At 51.4% G+C, this 26235-nt stretch overlaps 1 protein-coding gene across 1 annotated transcript in view; it reads right to left on the bottom strand.

Annotated features, from left to right (window-relative positions):
• Nucleotides 1-26235, bottom strand: part of ZNHIT3 (zinc finger HIT-type containing 3) — a 54531-nt gene that overhangs the window by 13222 nt on the left and 15074 nt on the right. The window lies entirely within an intron of this gene.

Consider the following 26235-nt stretch of genomic DNA (forward strand, 5'->3'; position numbering starts at 1 on the left):
TCTCTAAAAACCCTGGATGAGGCCCATATTTCCAAATTACTGTGAATGTAAGCAGACGTCCAACATAAAAACCTGGACTATTGCACATCACTCGGGCCAAAGTGTAAACAGACACAGCATCTCGAAGAGGCCTAAACCCCAAAGCGCAGACATCCAGAGCCTGCCAAATAACTGGAAACAGCAACTTACCAACACAGGTCCAACCAGAAGACAATCAGAGGCTTTACCACTTCATGCTTTTACACTTGGACAATACGCATAGGGATTTTCTTGTCAATAGTGCACTTTGAACCATTGAACAGCAATCCACTCCTGCCAGTCACCCAGAGCCTCAATATCCCCAGACCATTTTCACCATGGGCACCCCTCCATCCACTGCGAGTTGCCATGGGCCCTCCATCAACAGCTTTAAATGTCTGGCACCCACTCCAGCCCTCTGGCACCCACTCCAGCCCTCCAACACCTTACACCTCCAATGCCTTGCTCCAACACCTTCATGTTTATAGAGTGCCACCCTCAAGCTACTTAAGACTCCACTGGTAGCCCAGAAATTTCATTCGCCACAGAAACCCGATGTATCCCCCACAACACCTTCCATAAAAAGGGGCCCAGAATTCAAAAAGGTAATGCGCTCACCCAGTGCATGCCAACATAGCTTTAATAACAGTCCCATGCCTCAACCAGAAACACCAAAGGAGGGGGCGAGGGTGGGGGTCCACCTCCTCTTTTCTGAGAGCCAAACCACGCAACACCACACTTGGGCGACTCTGTACCAGTGCAGATAAACATACTTCAAAAACCAGGCCCAATTAGGTTGGAAGAACTGTCAGTGCTGCATTGTCTTAATGAGTTACTAGACAGACAAGCAATTGGCCATTTCCCCTCTGTTATGGTTTAGAAAGTATAAATGGAAGCAACATTGACCCCCCCTCCCCCCCATGTAAGAGGTCATTTCGCCTTGTTCATCCTCTGCAAAGCTCAACCTTTTGGCATATGTGTTTATAATATATACACATGCTTTTTGTGCATCGATTTTGGTCATCACTCGGTATGCATCTTCCACTCAAGCTGAGCACTAGACTAGACTGGTTAAAGAGCACTGCATTGGACAAACTCTGACCTAATGGGGTATATGGTCAGGCCTATGGTCACAAGACAGTCTCTGGAAGCCCTTTGAGTCACTGTTATGTGACATGCTGGCGTTGTACAACACAACTAAAGTGTAAACGAATCAATCCTCTGCGGTTCCCGAATCTGCCTGCATTCACAATTAGGAATTGTAGAGGCACACTGGCCTAAAATGCACATTTGAACAGCGAAGGCCAGGTCAGTACCTCTTACAGGGCGACAGAAGCGGGCATGGGTCAGTGGCATGTCTAGTTTTAGTGTCTTACCTGCGACTGCCACAGTCCTAGCCCCATTTAAGTCAGTTATGGTCTCACTCAACATTGGAAAAATCCATTTTCAGAACCACTATTTATTTTTAAAGAGAAAAACGTTCTAATGATGCACCAGAGTGCTGAATGTTTTAGGACACGTTTATGTCCTTTCTGAAAAGAAATCCACGCTCCTAGATGAGCAAGTTAAAAGAAAGCTGCAAAACAATGGGTGGAAGCGGTCAGCCCGCGCAGTGAGACAACACGGATTAATTATCAATTTGCAATCTCTCCAACCAACGAGCTCTTTCTTTAGTCTCCTTTGACGCAAATATTTTTTTGCACCTGGCAAAGCAAAATGGACACAGGGCCCAACTATAATGGGCTGGCACTGAAACCGAACCTCAGCCGCAAATGGCTGTTTCAATTGCTACAGATGTATGCAAGAATAGCACGTTCTCATTCCGCCTCAGAAATCCCGAGGCGCTCTTTTCTGTCGCCAGCATATACACTTCAATTCAAGGCACAGCTCTTGTTTTCTTTTGCCTCAAGAAGGCTACTTAGCGCCGACACCCTCAGTGGGGTGGCACGGCGACAGCCCTTGTTGATCCCAATACCCCCCCACCGGCTCTAATTCAGTCTCACACTCCTTCCCTGCTACCCTCCTCCCACAGAGCCCAACCCCCTTACAACCCAAATGAGAGGCAGGACCAGTTGGATGAGTGGGAGAAAAATTGCCACAGCAAACTTTATTACAACATAAAGTCAGGAGTTAGCTTACAGGTGTTCCGTTTTAAACTCAGGATTCTGCGCTGAGAGCAAGCAACTTTTCCCCCCCCGCCCCTTCGGGTCCTTGGGGGGACCCGACGCAGGCGCCCAGTCCCTTCCTCAACATTCCCTCTCTACCCTTTGGCCATTTCTTTACTTTTGAAATGTTCTTTCATTTTCTTTCCCCAACGCTATTTAAGTGCAATTTTCATTCCATGTATTATTTTCTTTGCGTTCTCCATTTCCGCTTAGGCTCCTTCTAAAGGATGCGTCCAGGTCTCCTTTTCCCCCTTTTGCTCCCTTTCCCGGGATTCCATCTTCCCCTTTCCCCTGGTTGGCTTGTTAATCTTTGTTAACTTTCTCTCCCCCATAAGGTCTTCCCTTAGCCCGTCCTGCCAGGGAGCCCCCCTTCCGCCAAGACCCCCGTCTGCCCTAGCTCTCCCCGCCTTAGTTGTCCCATCCCCTCCGGCCCCTCTACCCCATGGCACCCTCCTGTTCTCGAGAGCCCCATCCAGCGCTACCTACCCCCCCCAGAGCCCAGCGACCTTCTTATCCCCATCCTCTTCCCCTGCCTTTAGCTAAAGAGGGGTCCTCCCCAACTATCCCCCCTGCTCCTCCTGGCCCCTACCCCCCGCATTCCAAGGCCCCCCCCTCCCCCGTGTTTCTTTTACAACTGCTTGAGCTGCCAATCTCGAATGCCCCCCCTTCTCTTGAGCCCCCCCTTACCAACCCCTAATCTCCCATGGGCCCCCCTTCCCCTCAGTTTCCAACCCACTTGTCGGAGCCCCGTTTACTGTGAAATCTTTCAATTCAACCCTTCCCCCTTGCTGACTTCATTGTTGCTTTCCATTTTTTGTTTCCAATGATGCACTTCCCATTTCCCCCACCCACTTTTGGAGTTGGAAGGTCTTCCAAGCCCCCTAGCTCTCCCCATTAACATGGGCCTCCCCTGAGTCTAATACTCCTCGGCGCCGTTCATAATAAACTGATGGCTGTGCAGTTCCCCTTGTGGTATCCGCCAGTACTTTCTACGGGAACGCCAGGTAACATCCGCTGGGCTTGTCTGCAAGAGACCTGTCGCTGCGACCGGTGCCTCAGCCACGACTCACAGCGGGCCACCGGCCGCAGTGAGTTCCCCCTCATGCACCTGGTCGCCTGAGCTGCCCCAATCCCCAGCTATGATCCAACAATGTTCTTTTACCCCCATTCATTCCGTTCACAACAGACATGGCGGCCCTCCGGACAAAACCGGTGGCGTGATGAATAGTGTTGAGGCCTTTCCCGCTGGCGTTCTTCCCGTTTGCTTGATAGCTTGTTCCGTACTCCATTGCAGGAGGGCCAACTGACCTGGCAGCGGCGTGCCGAAATTAGGTCTTCCCTTGACCGTTTCGTTCTGCTTCCTTAGCAGAGGCCCCCTCCCAAGTGCTTCGGGCCAACTAACGGCCTTTTTTAGTGGGGTTTTTCCGTTTGGCCCCTCCCCCCCCTTCCTTGTGGGCCCTCAAATGTAAGCATTTGGATTACTTCTGTTGTTCCATCTGGCTAAGCAATGGCCTAAATTACTATTAATTAATTGACTGGTTTTTTCTATGTCTTAACCTTTCAATAACAGGGAATCCTGCAAATTCTTCCACCCCCCCCCCCGTGTACGCTCTACCAACGCCCACTCCCCTTTCCTTTCAACCCCCCTGACACTGTGCGCGTTGTCATCCGCTCCTGTCGCCCACCTCCCTTTGCCCCCCCTTCATATGCCCGCCAGAGCACCCCTCTCCTGCAAGAGAGGGGGATCCGGATTGCGCACCCTACCTTCCCCCATAGCTTGACCCGCGCTATTGGCCATCCCACTTCTACAGCCCGGGGCGGAGATTGCGCCCGTGACACTCCATAATTTACCCCACCCAGAGCAGGGAGGCTTGCCCTTGCGGCCAAGCCCGCAATGCTTCCGTTTGCCCACAGCTAAACCATGCAAGGACCTGGTAAATGTTAACCTTGCACCCTGTGCACTTTGGCCAGAGTATGCTTGCTGCACCTTCGTCCTGTCTGATACTAAAATGAGGCGTGCTGAAACCCAGCAGCTTCTATGGTCGTGCCTACAGATTGCACCTGTATTGCTCCGTGTCGTTATGCTTCCTATGCGTGCCTGTTGCTCCTGGTCCCGTAATCCTGAAATGCTCTGTTCTTGGATGCTAAGCATACAGGAAAACTATTGCCGTTGGACACCTTTCCCAACTATCCTATAGGCATTTGAAAGATTAACCTAAGAGCCTATCAGCGTGCCCATCTTGGAATGATAACCTTGACTGCAATTAATTTCTGTGGTTGGTTTAGTCTAAGTGACATTGCCATTATCAGAATTGTGGACTCTACATAGAGCAGTTTATGGCCCCCAAGATAGTAAGTATTTCACGAGTAGTTGAAGGGCTTGGCTTGCTAACCCAGTGGCCTAACTTCACTCCCCCGCTTCTGCCCCCCCCCCCCCCCCGGGCTGGGTGCATAGGCTACGTGCCCTCTAATGCCGGGGTATATCGTCCAATTGGTTTATTCTGCGATTTGTCTCGAGGGTCGCTGTGCGACTCGTTCCCACCTCACGTGAACCTTGCACGCTAGCCCTGGTCCTAGTATTGGTCCTTTGGCAACAATTATTAGCATTGTATCCCTTACAGTTCCCATTGTCAGCATCACACGACCCTTTAATCCTGTCTGCAACTCCCAGCCTTGGCCGCACCAGCGACCTCGAACGTGGCTTGTATTCTCCACCTGGCGACACCTTAAACGTGCGCCAACTGCACGTGAATGGGCCCCGCAGCCAAAGAGTATTGCCAACCATGTGCAATAACCTGCCCAACGCTGGCGGCACATCTCCCCCCCTGTAGTGGACCCGTAAGCGAGACTGCCCGCCTGCTAGTCCTGTGATTAAATTCGTTGCAAGCCCATCATCACCCCCATCCCTATTGACCATTACAGGCCTGTGCACTGTAACTTCCTACTCGCAATCATACCTACCACCCCCCCTTGCTGGCTTCGCTCCCTACCATCGCATCTGTGTATCTTCAGTAATGTAAAGGCCACAGTTGTGCCATGCCGACTTGGTCCTTTAAGGCGGTGTCAAGCCTCCTTATCAGCGGTCCTTGTCTCACACCCTCCCAACACAACCTGCGCAGCGATGCTATTGCCTACTTGTGACCCCTTAACCTGTCAACGGCTCGCAATGAGGGATGGGCGGGCAACCGGTTGTTCGCTGGGCGGAAAAATGCATCTGTCCAAATTAATAGCAAACCCCTGTGTGCTGCAATGCGCCAGAAAGGAAATGCCATGACCCCCACCCCAACCCCCCGGCATCCCCAACCTGAAGCCCGTCGAACACCACCGGCCTCTTCCCCGTTCCAATCCACTGAGCAACCCTCATCCAAGGCCTTACCCCACGTGCCCCAACACGCTCATCAGGACCCCCATCTTTATCAGACCTAGCGACCTAGCTAACGCGAAATGTATAAACCTGTTCCCATTCCAAAACCACAACAAAGTACCTATTTTACCTGGATGACATTCCATGTGCATCCCCACCCCATGCCGCTTTGTACATGCTGCATATCCCAAATTTAGTAACCAGAGCCCCACGACCCTGCCACCACTTGAAATTACCGCGCCCTCGCACCCCCCTCTCCCCGGTTCCCAAGTGCTGCCTCATACCGTATTGCGATGCCCACCCGATTACATTACCCTCGTAGGCACGCTAGCCTTTTCCCTTGTGGCCAAGGCCCATCATGTTAAGTCCCCTACGCTACTGAGCCCCCTGCCCCCGATCCAGACAGCTGTCGACATGCCCATTTCTTGTGAGGCCTGCCCACCCCCTTCCTCTTAACCTGCTGCGAGGCCTCGCTGCTGCCCCTCTAACGCCCCGAACCCAAACCTAACGACCCAATGCCCCCATCCAACCAAACCTGCATATCCTTAAATTTACCAATAACCCCAGTGCTGCACAACACTGAAGTAACCTGGATGCTCGGGGCATTGTACGCTAAAATGCTGTTACCAGGAAAACCTGTTTTGAAATTAATCTGTTCAACACGTGTATTGCACTTGACGCATGTGCACTTCTCGAATGTTATTATCTTAACTGGGTCTCAGTTTCGAGCAGTGCGTAATTGCCCGATTCATCATTGGCTCTCTTTAAAAACCTGGACTAGAGATTGCAATAGAGTGACCTTCACCAAAACATTTCACCCAACAATGAACAAAGCAGAGCCACAATAACATAGTGACTATTCTCCATCAGAAAGCACTGAAAGTGAGAACCCCCCCACCCCACCCAGCACTGAACGCCGTTTACAGCCCCAAACCGTGTTCGCCCTATTTAAAATCATACGCACCCTGCCTTTCAATTACCAGCCAAGCCCCCCATTCCTAGTTTTCCACATTGCAGCACCGCCTAATGCGTTTTGTTTTCCATGCCCAGTTAGACATATGGCAATTACCCTACATACCACCCAACCCCACCTAGCTGGCAGCCTCGCGTACATACGGGGGCCTGCTTCCATGCCCCAACATGTCTCAACTCCGCCCCCCCCCCCTTCACCCTCTTACCCCTCCCTTCCCCACGGCCCCGACTCCTCGTCCGCACCATACCTTCGTGCACGAATGATGGTTTCTTCGCCACCCACTTCCTACACCGTATTTTCCACCGTCAACACCATGTAAATAAATTACGGCTAAACCCCGGAATCCCCACCTGTACCATGCCGTAAATCTGTTAATCGCAACCCCCCGTGGGACACCCATTGAAACCAAGCCATCTCGCCACTCCTTTGCGCACCCTGTTGGTTTGCCCCCCCTGATCGAATTGAAATTGTGTTCCATTTTCCCAAATATGCCAAAACATCGCCTCTAAATATCTTAGTTCCGTTCCTTATTCCGAAAGTAGCAAAACATGCTGTTAACTATATTTGGCCAAGAGTTAGAGCTGGGCGCAAAAGATTGTTCTAAAATCCACCAACGGATTTGTTGTCTTATTTTTAAACCCAATTTGTACAAACATCATTCGTTGTCCCGCTACACATTGAATACATTTCAATGTTAATCCTTCTGAATTAAGATAAGCGAAGTGAACAAACAACATTATGTACACCTTCTCTAGTTCGAAGGTGTTTCCTAAATATATTAGATATTTTGAATAAATCGCACCCAAATGTATATCTCCCGGTCCCCTCAAGGAATTTGATTTTAAACTGCACAAAATGATGTGCTACTTTGCTCTACAACTGCACCAAATCATGCCCAACCCGCCCTGTACGCCGTGACCATGCGCCAATATAGCCTTTTATAACTTAAGAACCTCGTTTTTTTTTTAGCGCCGCATCGTGTTCTAACCAGCAATTGCCCCATTGAATCACCCCCCAACGTGATAAGCCTTTGAGTGCAGTTCCACTCAACCAATTGCGGCACCCCTCAGACGCATACATTTTCCGTCAGCAGCTTGGGCCCCGTACCTTGCTCCCCACGGACTGAAGCCAAAAAGTACACACTGACCCAAAACTTATCCCTCTTACGACGACCCTGCCTGCATCCTCCCCCCCCCCCCCCGCCAATCGCTTTTGGGACTCTATACCCGCCGGTCCCGTGGCACCGAAAGAATGCAGGCTGAACCAAAGCCCCCCCCCCCGCCCCGCCGTATCCGGTAGTGTGTATACCATCGCCCATCCCCGGTCTGGCCCCTTTGCTGCGACGACCAAACTGAAAAGCCTATATCCAACTTGCCCAAGACTATCTTCCCGCTTTTTCATCACTGTGCGCTCCGGACCTCGACCGCTCCCATCCCCCCAAACGCCCCCATGTGCATGCCATTAAACCCTCCCCCCGAGCCATCATGGTGTTCCCCCCCACCCTCCCCCCCACGCAACCCCTGGGCCCTCCTGTACGGCAGCGGAACCTTGGCCAATGTCCAGGTAGCCTAGTTCACCTGATGCAAATACATTTTTTTTTTTTTCAATTGAAACAACCAATGCGTATTCGAGAGGCTACCATTTCGAATGCCATTTGCCCCTACCTAGATTGGCCTCTTTGCTGCGTCCTGCCCATTCTTCCCCTCCTACCTCTCCATCAATCTTGCACTACCCTGAGCGTGCCGACAACTCCTCCATCGCCTTTCGGAGTCTCATAATACCATCCCGACATTAGCACCGTGCCTCTTTGTAATAACCGAATTGACATCACGTTTTCTGACCTCCTTAGCACTAATAATAGGCAAAGTGACCCATTCGATTATCAGACCCCCCCCTTCGGAGTCTCTTACATATTGCATGCAACCGCATGTCCCCTTGCAGTAACGGTAATAACACCTCCTGACTCCGCCCCTCAAAACATCTCGCTCCCGTGCCCCTCGACCATTGCCAGCACCTCTTGTGCATCGCGCTTCGAAGCCCCACCACCAAGTGGCCCAATTCTCTTCCTATGCCCCCCTGCTCATTTGCATTAACTGCGGTAGAATTCGCCCCCCACCTCTCACCAGCGCTACCCGTGCCTCCGTGAGTGTTCCCATTCTAACTTCTTACTGGCGTGTTAGTTGGCCTGGCTCCGTGCCGCTTGGAACCTAAATCACCAGCGACTTTGTTAACACACAATTGCTCAGCCGGGTGTTGGGAAAGGTGGACACCGAAAACACATATGACCCATGTAGTGGGCATTTGTTAACATAATACGGTTGTGCAGCTTTTGTGGGGGACTCAGAGCGCATGTAAGCACGGCTCCAGGAGTGCTTCCCGCCTCCCCCCGCCTTATTCCTTCACCTGAGTGCACCCCCAGCTTGGCCCCTGCAGGCCAGCGGGCCAACATGGTGCCCTTCCCCCACCCTAACCTACCTATGGCGACGCGACCCGCGAAATCAATGATGCGTCCCGAGAAATCGTTTCCACTTTGACCCGCGTGCTACAGGCCCCCGTAATCTTCTGTGTTGCAATCCGGCAGCTAAACAATGTACCAGCTCGCCCCATGCCAGGTTGCCCCCTCACTATTTGGGCCTGTACCTGCCTGTGCGCCGAGGCGGCCACACGCACACTCGATCCACCTCTCTGAATTCCTTCATTCACCACTCCGGCCCCAGCTGCCTAACTTGCCGACTCCTACTGTGTTCTATTCTAATAACACCCTTGGGCCCCACAGTTAAGCATTTATTCTACAGCCTAGAGCCGATGCACGGAAGCAGCACGTCTCCTACCCCTATAGCCAATTGAGCTATAAAACTGGCCTTCCTCATTCTCGTACCTCCTATCTCCTTATCAGCACTGCGACTCTCCTGCCCGACTCGAACCGCGGCTCCTTCCTCACACGAACCTCGAACTCCACACGAAACCGGAGCAGGAATCGAATCCACACGAACAGGCGCTGGAACGCCAGCAACCAACATGGCTGGGAGTCTGCAGAAAGAGGCCCCCTACAATTCCCTGGGCTTTTTTATAGCCTCGCTGGCTGGGGCGCGCTGGCCCGCGCGCTAGAGATGACGTCACCCCCCCTCCAAGCCCCTCCTGGGTCCCCCGCCCCCCCACCCCGACTCCCCTGCCCGCCGTGCCTCCTGAGGGAATCGGCACTAAGGGGGGCCTCCGCCGAGGGGCCCTCCTTTGTCGGGCGCGGGAACCTGTCGATGGCCTCGGCAGCCTGCCCGAATAGCCCGCTATAAATGGCCACATGGGTCCCTTACATTAAGGTATAAAATGGGCCTTCATTATTCCTCCCGCACCAACTGTAGAAGCTGATGTGGACGCCATGCAGGTAGCTCGCTGAATACTAAATCACGAGCAACCCACGACATGGCTAGCATCCATTAACTGGGATTAGGGAAAGGTACCTTAGAATCTGGTGCATTCGTTACAGCGTGTGCGGGGATGGGCACACGCGCGCTTGCACTGTTTTCGAGCAAGCAAGAGTTTGGAGTTCACCATATATCCGTTATCCAGTCCTACCATATGGTTTGAGGCTAGTTCACGCCAATAAAAGAAGGCATCATTTTGTGGTTCCTTGCAACAGTAAAGCAACTGACAGATTATTTAGCTAATTTGTAGGAAGCAAACGTATATCTGCTGCATTTCTGTATTAAATGCTCAGATACGGGCGCACAGAGAAGAAAGTAGTTTAGGAGATGCTTTCTTGTCCAAATTGTTTCAGGATTAAAGGAAAAACATTAGGAAAGTTAAAATGTTCCTGAATTGTTAACCTATCTCCATCGAAACAGGAAGGGCCAGTCGTTAAGGGATAGTATAGGATTACACAATAGTTCAAAGTTAAAAACCAAACTAGGTACTGGCCACCAGGGGGCGCACGGATGAGTATCATCTCCGTGTGAGCTCCGTGGCCGCTGGTCCTTAAGGTGATCTGAGCCCCCACCTTACGACCCCCCACCCCCAACATCCAAAATCGTGAAATAGTTGGTCGAAGATACCCCCTCCCCCACGCTGGCGAAATTCCGAGTGAAATCAGATTTGGGAAAGTAAAGAAACATGTCCCGTAAGCAGGGCCCGCGTCCAGCAGTTCCACGGCCCGTCTGACTCCCGTGAGGCCCGCGCAAGTTTGGAAGGCACACCCCTGCTCTGCAGTGCGAGGTGCAGTCTGGGCCCCCTCCCCCGTCGGGCGCACACCCTCTTCCTCTCCGGAGCCCCGCTGCAAAACCCGGGGCAGCAACTAGCACCGCCACCCCCCCGGGCCCGCAGTGAGGAGTGGAACGGCTGGGGACACGGATCAGGGCCGCCAGTGCAGCAAGGTATGCGGCCGCCCCCCTCCCTCCATCCATCCACGAGGCCACGCTCAGCGCGCGACTGCCCTGTGCGGTCGCTGGATCTCTGGCGCCCAGCAACACCCCAAAGCCTCCTCCACACCCCCCCTCCGGGGGCGGTCTAATGCACGGGCGGCCCTGCGGACACGGAGCCCGCTACCCGCGTAGTGAGGAGAACACGCAACACCAAGGAAGGTGCGCGCCCGCCCCAAGAGCCTCTGGAGCCCCCATACACAAGGAAGTAGTGGGAAGCAAGTGCGGGAAGGGCGAAAACCCCCCTAACAGTGGAAAGAGTGACAGAAGAACAGGAGGAAGGGTTGGGCAATAGAAAGTTAAAGTAGAGGCCCATAAAGGCTTGTGCCCCCAGACTATAACCCGTCAATGCCACAATTAAGGGACTGAAGTGTGCCTGTGAGTTGACCCCGAAGCCACAGAACTGCCCTGCCACAACCACACACGCCTCGACCACTGGGGTCTCACACGCCCTTGCTGGAGCAACATTCACACCCATCGACTGTGACCCAGCGAAGCCACCTACAGTGGGAACACGTGCTGAGCAAGCAATTCGCCCAAAAGAGAATCCGGAGTCACCTCCTCACGACCCATATATTGGGACAGGTGTCAACACCAAAGGCCCAGTAAATACAGCAGAGGAGGGTGCCCCGCCACTTCGCACCCCGAGCCAAACATCAAATGCCATAGGCCCAACGTGAGGCCCTGGCTGATAAGCACGAGGCTGCCCGCCACGATCACCGGCCCCTGTCTCCATCAGGACAAAGACACTTGTGCTGGGACCCTGCAGACCTTAGCCCCAACTTCCACAAGTAAAGGAATAGTTGGTGATAGCTCTACACCTGCGGGCTCCACACACCTCCCCTCCACCACCAAGGGCCGCGGAGACCCTGGACTCCACCCCCTAACTGGGAAGCCAAGACCCCCTCATCAGGGGCTTTACCTCACGCAACCTTCCCGGAGGCTCTACACGGGCCAGCACCGATATCTGGGCTCCCTTGACACAGCACCGGGCCCAACGACAGGAACTGACCTGAACGGAGGGTAGAGCCCCTGGACCCAGGGTGTGTGCCTCCTCCCATCTAAGGGCTCCCGATCCAAGGGACACTCTCCCCCCCACCCCCCCCTGGAGTCCCACAACACAGCTCACGTGCCACCCATCACACCAGTGCAGAGGGTAGGGCCCCCACTCCCGGGGCGTGTGCCTCCTTGCATGCAAGTACCCTATGAACGTTAAAAGCAAATTAGCCAAATACGCCTATACCCCGTTGGCTCAGGCTCCTGAACCAAGAACAATAATGTTGCTAGATGCCTCGGAGACGGGAGCGCCCTTCTAAGTGAAATCCGGAACATGGGGGCCAACCTCAGCGATAAAATGGACAAGTTGACCCAGAGGGTGGAAAATATCGAGGAGCGGCTAGAGGCAGTTGAGAACAATCAAGCCTCAATTGACACCCTGGAGGCCCAAATGGAACTCAGAATACGAAACAGAGAAAAGGGAAGACGAAATTCGCCTTAAGATCGATGATTTGGAAAATAGAGAGAGAAGAAACAACCTATGTTTTTTGGGGGATTCCGGAGCGCGAAGGGGAACGGAAGAAGACCTCAAACAAACATGACATTGTCAAGATTCTAACGGCAGACGAAGACATCGATGAACTCAAGACAGAGAGGATACACAGAGCTGGCGGCCCTCCAGGGGGCCCAAGATCGGTCCTCGCCAGATTCCACAGATATCAGGACAGAACACGGATACTAGCTAAAGCCAGGACCGGGGGCACCCTCACTCTTGGGGGGCCCAAATCATCATCTTTCAGGATCTATACTCGCTTACATTGGCCCTATGCCGTCTTTGTAGCCCCCTCACGAGATGGCTTAAAGATCAAGGCACGAGATACAGATGGGGATATCCCTTTTCCCTCGCGTATGAACATGGTAGCAGGAAGATACTACTCCGCTCGGAGGAAGAAATCCAAGAATGCATCGCAGACCTCCTTGGGACGGCCCCAGGGGAGGGAACACAGGACGCCCCTGCACAGGACAGATCGAGATGGGAACTCCAGGTCCCGAGAAGGAAAAGAGGAAAGTGATCCAGAAAGTACAGGCGACCCAACGACACGCCCGACAACAAAAAGTGATACTGTTCGCCCAAGTTCTGCATTCCTGTGATGTTCACTTCGAGAGTTTCTACAAAAAGGACCTACTTATATTCCGGATCTCGGCACTCCCTTATTACTGGTCCCATCTCATGGCACGTGAACTGCCCGGAGCGCAAGCACGAGCTGCCGATGAACGAAGACTCCGGAAACCGCATGTATCACTATATATGCTAGTTCACAGAAAAAGTTGTTTAACATAATGTTGTTTGTTACAAAGTTTCACATAAGGGGGGGCAGGGGCTCAGAATGTTATGTTGATGATAGTTCCTGACGGGGCCGTGCGGTTACGACCCTTGCTGGTGGTCGGATAGTAGACCGGCTGTTCACATCCAGTCCAACTCGGACGCCACCGCAATACGGCACAGACCCTCATTAAAAGAGCGAAGAGCAACGAGACAAGACAGAGGGCAACGGGTATGATGTTCGATACCCTGAAGGGAAGGGTGGGGGTCAGGGGGGCAGAAAATGGAACAGCCTCAGTTTTTCAGAGGCACCTATTTGATCACTTCCTTCACGGCGACCTTCCATGATGAGCGACAGAACATGATGAGCGAACTCAAAGAACACACCTCTGATCGACGGACATGACAATCTAAGTGACACGCGTAGTACACTCAAAATTGGCACATTGAACGTTAAGGGATTAAATTCTCCCACCTTCAGAGTTCAAGAGAACAAAACTTGACATCCTCTTTCTACAACAAACCCGATACACCAAAGGAGACCAGAGGAAAATTCTAGGCACTAAAGCTGGCATCGAATACTGGGGCTCCGGCCCCCTTAAGAAAGCCGGAGTTGGCATCTTAATCAACAGAGCAGTCCGGATCGAACACCTTAAAACCTGGACTGCCGTAAGTGGTAGAGCACTCGTGCTTGTCGGTAAAATACAGGACACCATTCTTACGCTCGCATCCATATACGCGCCCAACGCTGGTCAGTTCAGGTTCCTCCAACAAACAGTCCCCAAGGTCATGATTGAAGCAGAAGGCGAAGTGATCCTGGGAGGCGACTTAAATTCATGGATGGACCCAGACCTATATAGACAAGCAGGCAACCCACTTGCAGCCCACCCAGCTGGCCCAGGTCGCTCACAGGTCACGGAAATGATGGAGGCCTACAACCTCAAGGACGCATGGAGACACATGAACCCAAATTCAACAGGCTTCACTTTCTACTCTGCAGCACACGCAACGTTCACCGGAATTGACTACATATACCTCACCGTGGCTATGGCCGAATCCAACATATCTCCTGTAACATGGTCAGATCACGACATGGTCACAGTTACTGTTGACCGGAATGGCTCTCCCCCAGAGGAGCTCTAAGTGGCGATGCAACGAGACACTCTTCAAAGACCCGATTTTCGGGATCAGCTGGAGCAGGACATCACTCACTACTTTGAACAAAATAACACAGGCAAGACCTCTCTAAATACTGTATGGGAGGCAGGTAAAGCCGCCTGGAGAGAACTACTCATCAAGGAGGGGGCCACTAAGAAAAGAGAATGCCAACTCATAGAAAATAGACTCTGAAAAGAAATTTCTCAGCTTGACCTCATCGCCACATCCTCAGCCCCCGACAGACTACAGAACATAGAACAAGCCAACAACAAGAGGGAAGAACTGCGGCAACTAGAAACTGGTAGTATTGTGTACAAACTCCAACGCCTCAAGCAGAAACAATACGAACATGGAGACAAGGCGGGTGCCTTACTAGCCGCAAGACTCTGAGGGCAACGCAAAGAGCGATGGGTCCCAACAATACACAATGGTGAAACATCCCATGACCATCGTCCTCCCAATATCCCGGAAGTCTTCGCCGACTTCTACGAAAAGCTGTATACTTCCGATGCCGCCCCACATCCAGAGGCGATCAACAAATATATGGACAAAGTGCCCCGCCCGTCCCTTCCCCTGGACGTGGCACAAACCATAGAAGCCCTGATCACGGGTGAGGAGATTGAAGAGGCGATCAAAAGACTTCCCGCTGGGAAAGCCCCTGGTAACGACAGCTACAGAGCAGGCTTCTATAAAACTTTTAAGGATGCCCTCCTCCCATTCCTGGTCGAGCTTTTTAATACTATACTTAAATCAGGCGTCGCGTCAGAAACCTTCTTAGAAGCATTAATAACTGTCATACCCAAGGAAGGCAAGGATCCCACCCTGTGCGCCTCCTACCGTCCAATTTCCCTCTTAAACAGTGACGCGAAGATTTACACGAGAGTCCTTACTGCGCGCCTTGAATCTCACATGCCAGCGATAATCCATAATGATCAGGTGGGCTTCATCCTTCGGAAGCAAGGTGCAGACTCTACCCGGAAGACCCTCCACCTCATACACGATGCTAGGAAAATGCCAGACACGGCCGCACTATTTTCGATCGACGCCGAGAAGGCATTCGACAGAGTCGAGTGGCACGTCCTAGAATCCACGCTGATGAAAATAGGCCTGGGACCTGCTCTCCGACAAGGGATCAAAGCCGTCTACACGGCGCCACGTGCATCGGTGGCAGTAAACTCCCAATACTCATGCTGGTTCCCCCTTAGTAGAGGAACGAGACAAGGATGCCCTCTCTCGGCAATTCTCTTCGCGCTATCGCTGGAACCCCTCGCCCAGACACTCCGAGCAGACCCCGATGTAGAGGGACTGCGAGTAAACGGCAGAGAGTACAAGCTGGCCCTGTATGCAGACAACATCCTGCTTCACGTACTAAATCCGATGTCATCGATTCCCTGAGCAATTCGCCGATAGAAGAATATGGCACACTTTCAGGCTTCAAAATAAATAAAACCAAATCGATCCTCTTCCCGCTCCACGAACTCTCCCCGGACCACCAAGCGGACCTGGAGACCCTAGGATTAAACATCGGAGGCCCAACACTGAGATACCTGGGGATCAACCTAACAAGAGATCTCAAACATCTGTACGAGGCAAACTTCCCCCAACTCCTCGACGCCTTCAAAGCAGACCTTGCAAAATGGAAACCTCTTACGATTTCCTGGATGGGACGTCTGAATGCCATTAAGATGGTGAGCCTCCCACGTTTCTTGTACCCCTTTCCAGGTCCTTCCCATCACAATCTCGGAACAATTCTTCAAACACATCAAGAAAACCATATTAGATTTCCTTTGGAATGGGAAAAAACCTAGAATATCATATGAAACCCTGATACTACCAAAAGAGCACGGGGGAGTAGGTCTACCAGACATAGAACGACACCAACAGCGACTCAGCTTTGGATCCATTGCTGGTCCCTTCTGTCACGCAGGTGTGGAATCAGGATCCTATTAGACAATGATAATCTGACCCCCGTTACCGTCGCTGAATGGTTATGGGTCCCCAGGTCGAAACTGACGAGAAGATTACGCAACCACCGAATACTGGGGACTCTGTGGAACATATGGAAGGAAGGGAATGTCTGGAGTCACCACGTAGCCCTCTCCTTTGAGCCACCTCTGTTCTGCCGGGATCAGAGAGGAGATCCCCGAACATGCCAGATACCAAGCTTGGTTCGACGCTGGAATTGAGAGAGTAGGCCAGCTGTGGAGAAACTGTAAATTCATTCCAATTACAGATCTTGAGGAAGCCCTCCAACTACACCCGATCCCAGTTTTTCTGTACCTCCGATTGAAAGGCTTATTATTCAAGAAAGAGTGGAAGGCCAAAACACAGAGGGGGCTCACGCCTTTCGAGACAATTTTGGACACAACCATCACAAATAAATGCCTAATAGCACGCATGTACAACGCTCTGATCTCAAAGGACCAACCTCGAGTTCCCATCTGAAAGAGAGATGGGAGAAAGACTTCGGTAGAGAATTTGACCAACAGGCCTGGGACAGAATTTGTTAAACTCCATCTAAAGTGTCAATCGCAGACCAATATAAGCTACACGCAACAAAGCTACTCCACAGATGGCAGTATGACCCACACCGGCTTTCCAAAATGTTTCAGTCCTCTAGCCCCAGGTGCTGGCGTCAATGTGGCATGGATGGCGATTACTAGCACATGTGGTGGGGCTGCCCCAAGGCCCGCATCTACTGGCAGGAAGTCCTGGGATGGATCAAACAGCTAGACAGCATAGAAAGGGAACCGTCCCCCCTTCTGATCCTCTTCGGTCTGGAAGAAGAAGACGATGAGTTGATTAGAGTTAGAGGACTGGTATCCCCCCTGCTATTGGCTGCTGGAGCGAGCAGTGTCATCAAATGGAAGTCCTTACACCTCCCGACTAAAAAAGACTCCATGACAAGGCCGCACGACATGAAGCGGCCTGGTGTGACTTTGCCAACCAATACATCTCAGGCTCAGTGACGAACGACCCAACGCACCAGCAAAGTCAAGCAACATCCAGCCCTGGCCCGGATAGAACACCACATGATACACCGCCAATTTAACATGGCGGTCACAAACCTACACTATACATCCAACGAACTCCAACCCGAACGTTGATCAGCGCCAAACATGTTGCTCGCTACAAATCGCCACGACAAATGCCGAAGTGCCAGAAGTTGCACGTGCAAGGTCAAGGGGTGGGTGGAAGGGTGGTTTGGGTTCAAAACGTCCCGCCATGAGGGGGAGACGAGTATTTGATGTTAAAAGTCTATTCAGGCGGTAAAGAAATTGTTTCTTGGCGTTACTATGTGAATACAACATGCACCCACCTGTATGTTCAATATTGATGTTTAAAAATCAATACAATTTAAATGTAAAAAAAAAAAAATAATAATTAAAAAACGTAGTGACTGGATGTGGCAGGGCTCGTGTGGCTCCGGCAGGCCTCGCCTTCTCGCCTAAACTGCGCAGGTAGGCGAAAGGCAGCCCTGCCTGACCCTCACGGCCCGACCCCTGCTGTTGCTGTGAATGCTGGCTGCGAGAGGTGGGGGGGTGGGCACTACGCCACTGCCTGCAGCCCAGCAGAGCCGTTTAAACCCACTGGCGGTATGTGATGATCTAGTCGGATCGGACCCTTACAGGGATCCCGGGCCTGTTTACTCCAATGTTTGGGAACCCTGAATTTCCTCCGGGACAGGAAAGAGGCGTACGGGAGCTGGGAAAAGGCAGGTTGCACCAAAATCGGGGAAATGTTTGAGGAACAAGAAGTCCGGTCGTTGGAGACATGTAAACGTATCTTACACTTGGAGTCCGATCGATATAGGTACTAACAGCTAAGGCACTGGCTCACCAGCCCACATTTTAAGCAGGCAGCAACTAGGTCCCTCACCCCATTTGAAAAGTTTGTTATCTCCAATCCAGGCACCAAGAAATTGGTGTTGTCGCTATATAAGATCATTAGCGCCCAAAGGAAATCAGTGAGGTGGAGCTATATGGTTAAGTGGGAGCATACGTTGAGGGCGCCTATCAGTAAACAACATTGGGAGGAACTCGGGGAGGTATCCCAATATTGACTCGCTCGGCCCAAATGAGGGAAATGTGGGTAAAGGTGATGATCCAGTGGTACCTGACTCCGCAGAGGCTGAACACGATGTTTCCTAACGCGACTAAGTTCTGCTGGAGGGACTGTGGTGTTGAGGGGGCATATCTGGTGGGACTGTAAGGAAATTCAGGGCTTTTGGGCGGAGGTACGAACACAAATACAGGGGATGTTCCCAAATGTCCAGCAAATGGGCGAAATGGTGTGGTTGTGCGGGCTCAGGGACTCAGCTGCTAAGAAGCTCATTAGCGCAGTGGAGAAGCTTTATGGGCTTGTTAATAGTGGCTTGGGTGGCGATAGCCCAGAACTGGAAGCAATGTGATTCCCCCCCCCCCCTAACCTTTGGGTGGCTACAGAAGGTTTGGTCACTGCCAACGATGGAAAAATTATCTCACAACTTGCAAGGCACGGGGGGATCCTTTGTAAAAGAATGGGGGATGGTGCTAGAATACCTTAAATCGGACTATATGGAGCAGTGGTGCCCACACAAAATCAGGATTTTGGACATCTTCGCGTCATGAACTCGGTTAGTTCGAGCCTTCTCTTCGGGAGGGTGGGGGGGAATTCTTGTTGTGGTTGTATTTGAAATCAATAAAAATTATATTAAAAAAATATATTTTTTAAAATGTATTTATTAATTTATTGGATATTTGGTGTTTCAAGGTGCCACAAGCCCCCCCCCCCCTCAAAAAAAAAAACAAAAAAAAAAAAACACACCACTAAAGGGGGTGGGGGGCTTGGGGGTTGGACAAGGGAGAAAGATAACCAAAAGTAACAAAAAGCGGTCCTACTAGGCCTTGTGAAATTCGGATTGTGCAAGTCAGTAACAAGAAGTGCGAGTGAGAGGGAAGTGCCGGTCAAAGGCAAGTGCAAAGTGCTAGGGTGGGAAGGGAATGAAGGGTAAGAAGTGCAAGAACAAAAAAAACAAAATACACCATAAAAGGGGTGGGGTGGAGGAGGGGGGAGAAGGCCACAGAACTGAGCAAGTGCTGAGGGGGGGGAAGAGGGTCCACATGCTAAGTGCGAGGGGGTGTGGACTGGCTAGGGGGCTTGGTGCCCTGTAGAACTCAGAGGTAGCCAGTCACAGAGGAGACCGGGGGGGGGGGTGATTAGAGGGGGGAGGGTGGAAGGAAGAAGAGAAAAGGAGGATCTTGAGAAGCTTCCCAAACTTAAGGAGATCCGGCTCGAGCCGGAGAAAGGCAGGGAGACCGTTCCAGAGGGAGGCTCCTGCGGAGGAAAGATCTACCCCCACTCTCTGCTTAGAGAAGCGTCTAATCTGCAGAGAGGAGGTATTTAGGAAAAGATATTTAGGCAGAGAGAGTTGGATGTAGAGGGGTCTAGGCCCCAGAAAGCCTTGTGGATGATCCATAGGGTCTTGAACTTGATCCTAGCAGCAACCGAGAAGCATTGGAGAGATTTTAGGGCTGGAGAGATGCAGTCCCTGGACTTAAGGCCATGGACAAGTCTTGCAGGCCTATTCTGGATTAGTTGAAGGGGTAAAGGGAGGATAAAGGAAGATTGAGGAAGAGGCTGTTGCAATAGTCCAGCCTACAGAGTACCAGAGCTCTGGAGACATCGAGTTTCTGAAGGGGGTGGGGGGTGAGGAAAGTAAGAACGCCTCCGAGTAGATACAGCCGCTAATGGGCCTTCTTGGCAAGGACCGCAATCTGAGGAGAGAAGGGAGAGAGAAGAGTCAAAGATGACACCAAGGTTTTTTTGCCACGCAAGAGGGCGAGGGTAGGGCACCCATAGAGGGTGGCCAGAGGGTAGGAGGGAGCTGGGGTCCCAATGAGAAGGATCCCAGTCTTTGCATTAAGGCAGAGATCACCGACAGCACACCATGGCTGAATAGCAGTTAGAGATGAGATTGGAGGAAGAGAAGGGAGTAGAGAAAAGCTTGAAGAAGAGCCGAGGATCATCTGCATAACACTGGAAGTGAGCAGAGAAGGAGGAAATAAGATGGGCCAGAGGGACAAGACAGATGTTGAAGAGCCTTGGCCATAGGATAGAGCCTTGAGGGACACCGCAGGTGGAGAGTGTGATGGGGGAGAGAAAATGGCCTAGTTGAACCTGGGAAGAAAAGTCAGAACAAGGTCAACCAGTCCAGTGCAAGGCCTGTGATGCCAAGGGTGTCACGGGGCCGATTTGCCAGGGTGGCATGATTAACCGTGTCAAAGACAGTGGCAAGATCAAGAAGGAAAAGAACAGAAGGAGAGTTGGAATCGAGATTTGAGAGCAAGTCTTCACAGATGTTCAGTGAAGAGTTACCATGCCTCTGGCTGCTCTGAAGCCAGACTGGTGGTCGTGGGGACAACCAACAGATTCAGTGTGTTGGATTAGTTGAGAGATGGCCAGCTTGTCCTGGAGTTTGCCCAGGAAGAAGGTAATGGAGATAGGGCGGTAGTTAGCCTGGCAGGAAGGGTCAGCCAGAGGTGAAAGAGTGATTACAGAAATCAGACCAGGCTGGCGCGAGGCAGGCAATTTTGTCCTCGATAGTTCTGGAGGAGCAGGGGAACACCCTTTTGGAGGAGACTTTCCTATAGAGGACTTGTCTAGAGACCTCATCCGGTGCTATGGGTGAGAAAGAAAAGAGTAAAAGGGAAGGTGGTAGGGGGGCAAAGGGAGGCTGTGGCTGGGAAGGGAGGTTAGTAGAAGGGAGAGAGGACAGGATATCCCGAGTTATGGTTAAGAAGTGAGAGGTTAGTGAAGTACAGTGGGTCAGTGATGACAGGGGAGAAGTGGAGACTGCAGTAGGATTAGCGAGTTCCTTGCAGATTGTAAACAGTTTGCCAGTGTTGTTAGTGACCCCAGAGACGTGTGCTTGGAAATGGGTCCTCTTCTTCGAGCAAATAGAGAGTCTGTAGTGCCTTTGAAGCAGTCCAATCTGTTAGACGATGTGCCCGATAACCTCCACTTCTGCTCAGCCACTCTGCGCTTGCGTTTCAGAGAGGCTAGGTCAGGGTCATACTAGGTGTTGCACTTGGAGGCAGGTTTCATGCGAATCATCATGACAGCGACAAGGATGTTCAGAGTATTAGTGATGGAGAGATGAAGATTAGCAAGGGCAGTGTGGGAGTCAGAGGCAGGAGTGGGAGGCGGAATGAAAGTGGCAGTAAAAGCATCAACCGACACTTGTTTCATCGGTTAAATGACAGAAGGAGACTGGCAGTGCAAGCAGGGGCTTAGCGAGGGGACCTGGGAAATCCAGGTGAGAGGACAAGAGAGCATGGTCAGACCAGGAGAAGGGTTGGAGATGGGGATGTCTGTAGAGATGAGAGCATCCAAGATATGTCACGCTGAGTGCGTCGGACCGGAGGAAGGAATGGTGAGGGGGAAAAAAGTAAAACGCTGCAGAATATAGCAGATGACAATCAGGAGAGTCAAGGTGAATGTTGAAGTCTCGGAGGAGCAACTTGGAAGTGGAGGCAAGCAGAGAAGAGGCAAGGTCAGACCACTCGGAGGAAGAGGAAGACCGGACCAGGGGTCCTATAGATGGTGGCAAGAATTAACAAGAGGGTTGGAGAGACACCAAGTCTGCAGACGAGGCATTCGAAGGAAGATTAGGTCCGAGTGGGAATGACAGTAGCAGGGACCCATTCAGGGAAGATCAAGGCCACTCCGCCTCCAGACTTGTTAGACCTGGGTTTGGAGACGATCTTGTAGTCCTCAGGGAGGAGTGTCAAAAGCAGTGACAGAACTGGCAGTGAACCACATCTCAGTAAGAGAGAGGACGTCAAGGTCAAAGTCTTCAAGGAGGAGACCGATATCAAAGAGCGTTTAACAGCAGAGCGAGAGTTGAGGGTGGCTAGGTGAAGTTGGTTGCCACCTTTGAAGGACTTCAGAGGAGGGGTACAGGGATGTGGTATGCCCGTCAGTGTAGAAGGGGCAATAGGGGTGGGAGACGAAGGAGTGACAGGAGAGGAAGAGAGACGGAAGACGCCCATCAAGAAAGAGGTTCGGCTGAGGGCCATGGGCCTTGACAGTGCCATTCTGACAGACATTAATGATGCATCTAGAGGAGGAGAAGCATGCCATGAGTACTTCCCCCACCTGGTGCCTTTAATGGGTGACAAAGAGTAAGGGGTAAGAACAGAGGCCAGGTGGGGAGTCCATAGGTCAAGGAGAAGGCATGACAAAGAGGATGTCCATGACCGTCTGCCTGGAAGAAGCATTGACGTAGGTGTCAGCGATGGGCAGACGTGGATTGGAGATCAGGAGATGCTTTTTGAACTTTTTTCTTCCAGGCTTTGAGAAAAAGAGGAAGGATAGGTGATAAGAGTGGCAGAGTAAATAGGAGAGACAGAGGGCACCATTGCGGGAGAGGTAAGAGAGAAAGGAGGGCGGGAGAGAGAACTGGACAATACACAGAGAACACTGCACACAATACACAACAAACTCACCAGGTGGCCTAGCAGCAAGACCGATACAGAAAAGTCAGGTGTATGAGATGCACCAGGTCGCCGAAGACAGGGTGGGTAGATGCAAGGAGAGACTCCACTTGTTAAATGAGCCTCCGAGGCTTTCCCGAAGAGGTGTGCACAATCAGGAACCTTCAACCGTAGGGAATGGTACCATCCACGTATCACAAGAAATCATTCTTGCGCTGAAATATAAGCTTATTCGGGGGGAGGCCAGGATCCTAATACATCAGCCTCATCTTGCCAACCATTGGCAAAAATGCCAATGCAAAAATGCAGGACTCCAAGGACTCTCAACCTCCATGTCACCTGCTCCGATAGTGTAACATTTAGTTGTAAAATGAAAAACCATAGCCGAAGGGCCAGCCCTAACCTACATTCTGGTCCAAGTGTTACTTTTTTTTATTTGAAAGCTACATTAGCGAGTAGGGGTTTGCCTGGTGTTTGCAGCGTATTTTCACAGTCATCAGCGCAGTCTTGTTACTGCCTACAACTCCATTGTCCAAACTGATGTATGGCCATCATGTCTTCAGAAATGCTCTCTTAAAGTTGAATGCTTCATTCACACTGAGACAGACGTTCTCAGCCACCCGATTATACCTCGCCTCGTTTCCTTGCCTGCGCTCGTGGCGTCATCTCACAGCACAGCTTAGTACAACGTTGCCAACAAGCTCAGCCACAACTGCCACCATTGAACAGGTAATCACAGCACAGGGGCCTCCCAAGCCCTCTCACCGCCTCAGGGTGGGTAGGACGAACCACCTGATCGACGAATTTGCAGACCCACTCAGGGCCTCCGTCCCAGGTCTCTGCCATCAACGCTGCAGCCCACGCACAGGGCCGAGAGCCCGGGTCTGCAGTTCATGAAAGGAGCCGTGACTCACGGGCATCTGCCTGCGACAAAAGAAGTGGACCAAAAGTCTTATCAACAGAGCCCCGGGTTAGAATGCAGGCGGGGAGTGGGCACATCATCCTGGAAGGGCCGCCTCGCTGATGCAACGAGTATGCGCCCGACGTCTTGGGAGCACTCGCCAGCATTTTTATTTTTCCGGTGGCCCGTTCTTCGCTGCTCGGGATTCGCTTCAGCCCCAACTTGGAGGGGTTATTGCTTAGGGGTTCCGGCCCAGACTTATCCTTTCGGGGGTCGAAATGGTGACCGACAAGGGAGTTAAGGGCCCATAGAGAGGGATCAGGCCACGGAGCTCACAGAGGCCACAAAAGTCTCGCCAAAACCAGATTTCTTGTAGGGGTCGCAAGGGAGATTGCAGGGGTAGCAGCTGCGACCCCCAAATTATTTACTTGCCAGAAGCCCCAGGTCGTTTCATTAGGGAAAAGGTGGGGACTGGGTTGTGGGGTTCCAAACCAGACAGCATAACCATGTGAGTTACTAAGGATGTAATTTACAGTGTAGGGCAGGAACAGACTCACATAAGGTTATTTTTTGTATTCATTGTTCGTCCCTTCGAATATTAGTCCTCTGTGTATTATCCCTTTGCACTGTTAATTCCATCTCACATGTTTTAGTCAGTCCTTCCCTTCCTTCCCGTCTCTCCTCTAGCCCATTCATTCTGTCCTTCCTTTATGTGTGCTTGCTCTGTCCAATGCAATCTAATCTACCACTCCTTTCAGTCTTATTTCTCTTGAACACCTTCCATTCTGTTTCTCTTCAACTCTCCCTCCATGGCTTGCCGGTCTAGGTCTCCTGATCTCCATTCTCCTTCTCTCCCTCATGCGGGGTCTGGTCGCACTCCCATTCTGCGTCTCATAATTTCTCTTTTGCCCATCCATGTTGGCCTTTTTTTCCCCAAAGGAACTGCCTGTTTTATCTGCATTTCCTGTCACTTTCCCATTCGCTTTCCTCTTTCACCCAGATTCCCCTTCTCGTCCCTGCCCCCCTCTCCTCTGCTCACCCCACCCTCTTCCTGCTCTCCTCTTCTTCCCAGTTTCCCATCCCGTTCTCTCAGCCCCACTCCCGCTTACCGTTCCCCCCCCCTTTCTCCTCTCCATGTACTGAGCATATCCTTATTTTTGTGATTTAGCATATTGCATTGTTCGATTTAAAACTAGCCAAATTGCAAACCGGTTTCTGTTATGGCATACCATGTTGTGTAGGTCAACCTCTGTTGGTATAGGGAAATAAATGTTTTAGGCATCATCAGAATATGTAATTCAATTGGAGTGCCTTCATGCTTGCCCTTGCACACCAGACCTTTACTGTGGTCTGGTGTTCCCGCTGTCAGCCCCTTACACTGCACTACTCACCTACAATAACTGGCGTGTGTGCGGCTGTGTGTCTCTCCACAAGTGTGATTCTACGCCTGTCTGTTTCCCTTGCTTTTACACTGTTCCTGCATGGTTGCACTTCGAGGTGCAGCCTCCTCTGATCTTCCCCAGTTCCATGGGGGTAGTCCTCCACCTGCTGTCCGAAGTTTACTGCTGGGCAAGGACCAGTCTAATAAGCTGTGCTTTTCATAAAGTGAGACAGAAGGACTGCCCAGACGACTACAATGTCACAAATTCAGGAGGTAAATGCTGAAGGAAGAAAACGCTTCACGGTCTACATTCAAGCTGCGGTCACATTCACATCAAAGCATAAAAATCTTTTAACACACCCTCTTGAAATAGCCATGCGGATAACTGGTGGGCAGTCCTCATGGCATATGGTCAAGATAGTGATGATACCAGAGTTCAGGCTTGCAGCCGTGACGCAGGTGGTCGTGTGACCTGTAACTCAAGGCCCCATCACTCATCCCACAAGATTGTGCTGGAGCTGTGACAACAGACTGCATTGGACATTACACAGGGAAAGGCGCACTCATCTTACTCCGGTTTGGTATCCATCTGTGCACGATCTGATCGTACCATGCCATGAAGATAGTTTACCCATCTTCCCTGTCTGCCCCTAATTGCATGGTGGTGCCTCAATGCACTTGGAAAAACTGCAGACTCGTCGTCAGACCCATCTGCTGTGATCTACACTTAAATTGTATTATATGCAATTACTCTGCCTGTGCAGACTTGCATCCTTCAGAAATTCAAGGGCTCTGAATGACTGTTTCCTACCCTGGGTTCCCTCCCTCCTTGAGCGCTTTCAAACACTTGCCTTGTGTATAGCCGCTTTACAAACAAACATTACCATATCATACATATTACCAATACCATACAGGAGGGGTGAGCAAGTAAGTAATTAGGGTGAATGGAAGGGCAATGATCACCAAAAAAAGACTTGAGGAGAGGGGAGTGGGGGGGAGCAGGAGATGGGTAACCAATGGATGAGCACTTTTCCCAGTCATATTCATATATATATATATATATATA

The sequence above is a fragment of the Ambystoma mexicanum genome, chromosome 9 (genome assembly GCF_040938575.1).
Source record: "Ambystoma mexicanum isolate Mex_15411 chromosome 9, UKY_AmexF1_1, whole genome shotgun sequence".
Classification (NCBI taxonomy): Eukaryota; Metazoa; Chordata; class Amphibia; order Caudata; family Ambystomatidae; genus Ambystoma; species Ambystoma mexicanum.